Source organism: Lepeophtheirus salmonis, chromosome 6, assembly GCF_016086655.4.
Source record: "Lepeophtheirus salmonis chromosome 6, UVic_Lsal_1.4, whole genome shotgun sequence".
Classification (NCBI taxonomy): domain Eukaryota; kingdom Metazoa; phylum Arthropoda; class Copepoda; order Siphonostomatoida; family Caligidae; genus Lepeophtheirus; species Lepeophtheirus salmonis.
In genome coordinates this window covers 45,473,305-45,480,266 of record NC_052136.2, presented here as the reverse complement: position 1 = coordinate 45,480,266, position 6,962 = coordinate 45,473,305, and the positions used below count along the sequence as shown (strand labels likewise).

Genomic DNA, 6,962 nt, shown 5'->3' with positions numbered 1-6,962 from the left:
ACCACGATGACCAATAATGGTGAACAAAATAAATAAATAAAATAAGGAGTACACACTCAACATTTTTTATTTTTTGAATCGCTATACTTATTTTTCTTTAAACACATCCCATTTTTATCTATTTACGGGCAAGCACAATATTTGTCCCGAATTACTATTAGAAACCATAAAACAGGGGGAATTTTTTTTTTGGATTTGGCTCTCAAAGATTAATTTCATTCTTTACTTAATTTTAATTGTAAAAATACTTATTCCTCTTGGTCTTATGATAAACATCTTCCCACCTTGGAAACCTACACTGCTTCCACTTTCCATGTGGTTGGTACAGTGCAAAAATCATCATCTCTGCTATCCGCTTTGCTCATTCCTGTTGCCTTGCATGTATCTGTTATGGACTCACCTCTGCTCTTGAGTCTGTGTAGTTCTTCATGATTTTTTTCAACCTTTAATTCATCTTAGCTGTTGTATCTACTGTTCATATCACTGCATTCCAGATCTACTTAGCTCCCTCCTACAAGCCTCCCTTTCCCTTTTTATATATTTTGGAGGGGTGAGTTGGAATCTGGCACCTTCACACATCGGAACATGCATATAATGTAAGTGATCCATGCGCATATTTCCATTTTTATTTATACGTATTAGATATGTCAATATACAACAATCCCCTTCTCTTCACAAAATAGTTCTATAAACTTCCTATTTCGCCAATGCATCCCTCCATTCTCGCCCTAAATCTTATAGCTCCTATTATTACGCGTCATTATTTTTCAGATGGTATCCCACCTCCTTGATACGCTATTTTGAATAAGTACTTTTTCCCATGCATGGGATTTTGGATTAATTTCAGAGACTGCCTCTTTTCAAGTTTTAATAGGTACTTGAGAGTTCGATTTGTTTAAGTCAATTGTTAACCGTATCTTTCCATAAGGCTTTGGTACAACAATGATAGGATAACACCACTCTGCCACCTCATCCTCAATCTTCTCCATCACCTCTTCCTTCATCATTTCATCCAACGTTCTCTTGACTTGGTCCCAGTAGCAAACACGAATTTGTCTCGATCCATGAAGTGAAAATGGCTTTGCTCCTTCCAAGAGTTATATTCTCATTGGGAGAAACTTCATTGTCCTCAACTCTTCCTCACATGCAAATACATCTGGAAACGGATAATCAAGTCCTTCAGGTAATATATTTTAACTTCTTCGGATATGTTGTTTTTTTTAATCTAATTTTTTTAAATACTAATGTACATACATATTTTATACATTTTTAATTAATATAAGTAAAAGGAAGAAGATGGGTGAAAAAAAAAGAAGAAGAAAAACAAAAGGAAATGGCAGACATACCAAATCTGAAATATTTCACTTATTCCATCTTTCGCTCGCTCCCGCATACTTAATGTTGTGGGAATCGTAGAAAAAGAACGAATTTGATTGGTTGAAAGAGGTTATATAAAAAAAGGAATGAAACACATTGGTACCCTTGCATCTTCAGAACAACTTTTCCTCAGTATTGTACTAATCATCATCAAAGTAACTTTTCCTTACTGTTCTCACGGGTATCATCATTATACTGAAGAAAACGTGCTTTTTTTCATGGGTTTCTAACAACGAAGGTACTGATGTGTGGAATTATGATTTGGAAAATAAAACTAAATCTTACCGTTTTTGCCAGTTTCTCGTGCCCATCTCGTTCTTTATGGCAAGTAATCCGCAACTCCAAAACCTCCCATCACATCAACAACTTAAAAGTCTTCAAGAAACACAAGATTCAAGGAGACGAAGGATAATTAAACGGCCCATCATTCAATTTGGGCGTAGCAAAGTTATTTGTGTCTTGTGACATCCCTTTAAATGTTCTAGATTATCCCAATTTCTCAAAGTGTATTGAAAAATATACTGGAAAAACTTCTCCTGGTCCATGGGTCGTTAACAACTTGATTGTGGAAGTATGTCAAGGAGTTTTGAATAGAATAAAAGAAGATGTGCAAGAAAAGGATATTTTCGTTGCACTATATGAGACAAGAGATCATCATGGGAGGTCAATGATGGCAATTTTGATTGGTCCTTTGGACGGACATTTCTGTCGGGAGACCTTACCTTATTGACTTGATTGATATTCAGATTGCAAATGCAAACAATGTAAAGAACGTCGTCATAAGCTCAGTTTATAAGTTATTGTTGATCACAAAATGGAATGAATGTTTTGTTATCATTTAATCGTTAACTCGTAAATATTAACAATATTTTTTAAATAATTTGATAATTTAATACATCCTTTCTATTCTTTAGATTTCGTGCCAAAGTTATCTATTCATCCTTTATGGTCAGTGGTCTCTAATAAGTTATGAGTACACACTTCCTGTAATGATGGCTTTAATGTTCTCAAACTAACAATATATTTTGTCTTGCATAAATTTACAGAATATAATACATATTCCTATAGTTATTTATAGGGAAGTTATATATTAATAATATAAAGCAATCCCTCTTCCTTCATGTGTAAATAAATAAATAATTTAAGTTAAAGATATATTCTAAACAATACTCTTTTAAATGGGTTGGAATCGATATTTACTTTGAACTCTTGATCCAGCGACAGATAAAATTGCACCACTGTCATATGTAGCTATTATATTTTTGAATTAATTTCCATGGGCATTCAATGCATCGATGGGTAATTTATTCAGTTCAAATTTTTGAATAGAGTTGATGATCGAAATAGAGTTTTCTTTTAGACACCTGCATACTCTTGCATAGTGGCCTCTCTTACCTCATCTTGTGCATTCGACGCTTTTTGCAAGGCAAACCTTCCCATTCTTATGAGGAAATTGGAAACCACACTGTCTACACAATCTTTCTTGGCTCTTGTTCCACGATCTCCTACAACTTTGACTTCTTCGATATATATTGAATCCACATGACTTTGTATTTGCGATAACAACCTTTGATACTAAATCATTTAGACATTTTTGATTATTCTTTGCCGTTTCTACTATTCTCCATTAATATATACCTCACATATTTTCTTTGTACCATCAAAACATCTTAATTGTGCTTCTCTATACTTACGGACTCCGGTCAATTTGTTAGACGTCATCCTTGAATGTTCTTTCAAATAGTAGTTATATACTTTTATATCAGGTCTAAAGATGATTATACTTTTTAAACACTACTGAATGCACGATGTAATGACGGGTTTGATGTTTTTTAATTATATTTGGTCTGACGAGTAATAAGGAAATTAAGAGTGAGGCTTGAAGTATTTAAGATGTATCATTGTTCATATTTGCAGTACAGCACGAATTCAAACTTATTAATAGGATTGATATTTGTGATAGTAACTATTCATAGTAGTGATTCGTGCGTTATAGTCATTAAGGGTACTAAAAAAATCTAAATAAGGAAAGGGTTTACTTAAAGTAGGAGTTGACTTTTATTCTGGAGGATTGAACATAAAGAGTTTCAATGAACGCTTTTGGGTGGATAATATATTTTGTCTTACATAATTTTACAGAATATAATATGGATTATATATAGTTATTTATACGGAAATTATATATCAATAATATACAGGATGTCCCTTAGGACGTCTCAAATTTGTGTTCTGCAACCATATGTATTTTTTCCCCCTTCTCCTTACACGCGTTTTTCTCTACAATATAATCAGCTTTAACTATAGTACTCCTTGTCCTCACTTTTCATCATACACAACAGAGAACTAACACACATACCGATAGTATTACTCCATAATGTAAAATAATGAAAAAGGCAAACATAAAGGAGGAGAAGCGAGCCGGTCATAAATAAGACTTGAGATAAACTTAGAATTATTAGTTTAGAGGTCCTCTGAAACCATTTTTTCGAAGGAAACTCAGAATCCTCGAGGTTTTTTGGTACATCTATCTGCTGGGACACGAGAGCCTCTAGGTATGATGGAATTCTTCTTTCACCAACCTTCACTGTGTATATAATTCCTTGGACTTTTGCAATTATAAACTCAATTTAAAAGCCTTGGGGTGTTTGGGGGAGGTTGCAATGATCCAGTCAGAAGGTCTCAGGACCACATTATAAGCTCCAAGAATCATACACTCTACCATACAGATGAGGAGGGAGTATTTTTGGGCAGTAAAAGAGAAGATGGAAAGACGACTCCATATCCGATTTACACCAATGACACCTGCGCTCCTCGGCATTAACATTTGATTTGTTGGAATCTAGGGTACATTTAACATTGGCATTCACTAACCACTGATTCATCCATGCCTGTTTCAGAGGTCGAGAGAAATCTGGGTACAAAATTCCCAATCCCATACATGAATGCTGAGAGATAAACATGTCATCTTGGCCAATATCTTTGACAAAATACACAATCTCCTTGTGCTGAAAATTTCCAAGTCTAGATATCAACTCAACACCCATTACGACTTACAATCTCGAGCCGTCCACACAAACAATTTTGGGAGTGGCTGATGATTTTAAATAGTTGAGTTGATGATAAGTCTAAGCCATTATAAACTCGTAGGCCAGCAATAGAAGCCATGGCATCACTATCAAATAATGCAATTTTGTTTCTGACGAACTCCCCACTGGCGTCCAATATTTCAATTGAGAGTTTGCTCAACTCACATTCACGAACAGAATTGACTATTAAGACTGAACATACATATTTAGCTATACATACTCCAGCATAATGTCCTTTTTTCTTACAGTTCCGAGATTCGGCCTCCTTTGCAGGGCACGGTCTTACAAATTGCTACACTTTCCACTGAGGTTTTCTTCACCCCACGTTCATGATCTGCCACGACTTGGATTCCTCCTTCTTCTATGACCTCTACTATCATTGTCAGCTCTCAAAATTCGATTTAAAACCTTCAAAACTAGATTTTTTAAGCTGTCTTGATTGTTCTAAGCCATTTCAACGGTCCAACACAAGGTAATGGTGTCCTTCAAATTGAGCTGCGTAGTTTTTTATAAAAGCTTTTGGCAAACATCTTCATCCTTGACTCTCCAAGTGATCAGAGTGGTCAAACAATCTTCTGATTTTATCTTGTAGATTTCGGCCTCCTCTGTTAATATTTTTAACTTAAAATATTTCAATTGTTTCAAAATTGGTATTTTACGCCGCATTGATTTGTATGTAGTTGTTGCAATCTGTGTTTTTTTTTTTTTTTTTGCTTTCAGATATTTGATCAAGTCTTCAATAAATTCTTCTTAGGTTTTAAAAGTGTCCGTCCGAATTTCAACGATATAGCAGTAGACAATAATATCTTCATGATTTTCTTTAAATGTGATGTATAATATAGTATTAAATAATAATATATATGTCACAGTAGAGATTGAAATCCAGTAGGATCGTTGATTCTCCTAGTAAAGATCATGGTCGTAATCTGTCCTTTGACAAATCACGATCATGATTTTTACTAAGAGAATCAATAATTCTACTAGTAGAGATTGCAATCCTATTCTCTCCTAGGACAAATTACAATTTTATAGCATTGAATATTTGAAGAGGTTGTGTGTTTTCGGAAATATGACGCAAAGTTATACCCTAATTTACCTATTATATAATTATAGACTATAGTTAATAGTAAATCTTTTAGGTTTAGAATTTTAACAGAAATAAGCTAAATATAAATAAAATCTTTTTCATTTTTAAGGAATGGAAATTTAAATGGAGTGGAATCAATAAATGATTCTGAATCATGCCCTAAGTTATATATTTTATAAAATTGCTTATATTGAACGATTTAATACAGCTTCTTTTAATAGGTAGAAGTAAAGGTTGAAAATATCACAATTTTCTGTATTATAAAATAGAAAGGGGTTTCTGACAGCCTAACCTTGTACATTATTTACCTACAAAAATACTTATTTGATTCGATTTGGAGGTAAATACAGGGTTTGTGATAGTTTATGTATCCGAAATAGTTCTTTGTGCAATAATTTGTTTTTCTTAAAAATAGAAATTGATGATTATATTCTTTTGAACAACTTGCAAAGGAACTTTTATGAAACTTTTAAAATTCAGCATTATAACTTTAAAATTAAAGCATCTCAATCCCTTAACTAATTGTAAATTCAATTTGACAGATTTCATTTTCAAATTGCTAAATATGTCTGAAACTTTTCAAACATCTTTTTTTCATCCATACACAATAGATCATCCACTATGAGATATCCTAGTAGACACGTTCAGATAATTATAGTTTATATAAAATCTTGACTTAAAATATTTTTATCATTTATATTTACAAAAATAAGAATTAATATAATCTATTTCGATTCGCTCTTTCAGAGGGAAGTTCCTTATAATTTCATAATTAACGATGTTCAATGCCCATCCTAGGCATTGACTTTCTGAGTTGGAACTTGACTGTGAAATAAAAATTATAGTTATTATTATTTGAGTAAATGATATCAACCATAAACCTCAAAATGTGAAGATCTCCTTATGCTATTCAATCTTCAACTCAACAGATCAATCGGCTTCTAGTATTTATTATTCTTCTCATTGACAACAAATGTTATACAATAAAGTCAGTGTTCTTTGAGAAGCCATGTTGCATCAGAACCAACAATAAACTAAAACCATTTTATTACAACAATCTTTGCTACTATTTATTTTTAGAAAATACAAATATAATATACACATGATATTTAAGACCTCTGAATCATTGATTCTTAAAAAGAATCTGTTTCGAAAGAGACTTTCGTATAAATTCTCTTTTAAAATGCTTCATGATGAAGCCTAATTTTAGAATATGTCAAGATAATACGTTTTTGTAATTTAAGGATATGGTTATTTAATGGTGAGCTGTCAAGAAAATGAGATTCAAGTTCCTTAAATATCTAGGATTCATAATTGCATATTTGTAGGACAAGGCTGGTAATAGTGTTTTGTATCACAGTAGCTTTGGTCTTGAGAACTCCTAGAATTTTGAGTCTCAAGAGAATTTTTTT

General features: G+C 32.7%; 1 long non-coding RNA gene across 1 annotated transcript; it reads left to right on the top strand.

Annotated features, from left to right (window-relative positions):
* The first annotated feature begins 2,163 nt into the window (after positions 1–2,163).
* On the top strand, positions 2,164–2,480 carry LOC121120359 (uncharacterized). The gene is made up of 2 exons (XR_005865028.2): positions 2,164–2,229; positions 2,292–2,480. It is a non-coding gene; the product is annotated as an uncharacterized lncRNA (long non-coding RNA).
* The last annotated feature ends 4,482 nt before the right edge of the window (positions 2,481–6,962 follow it).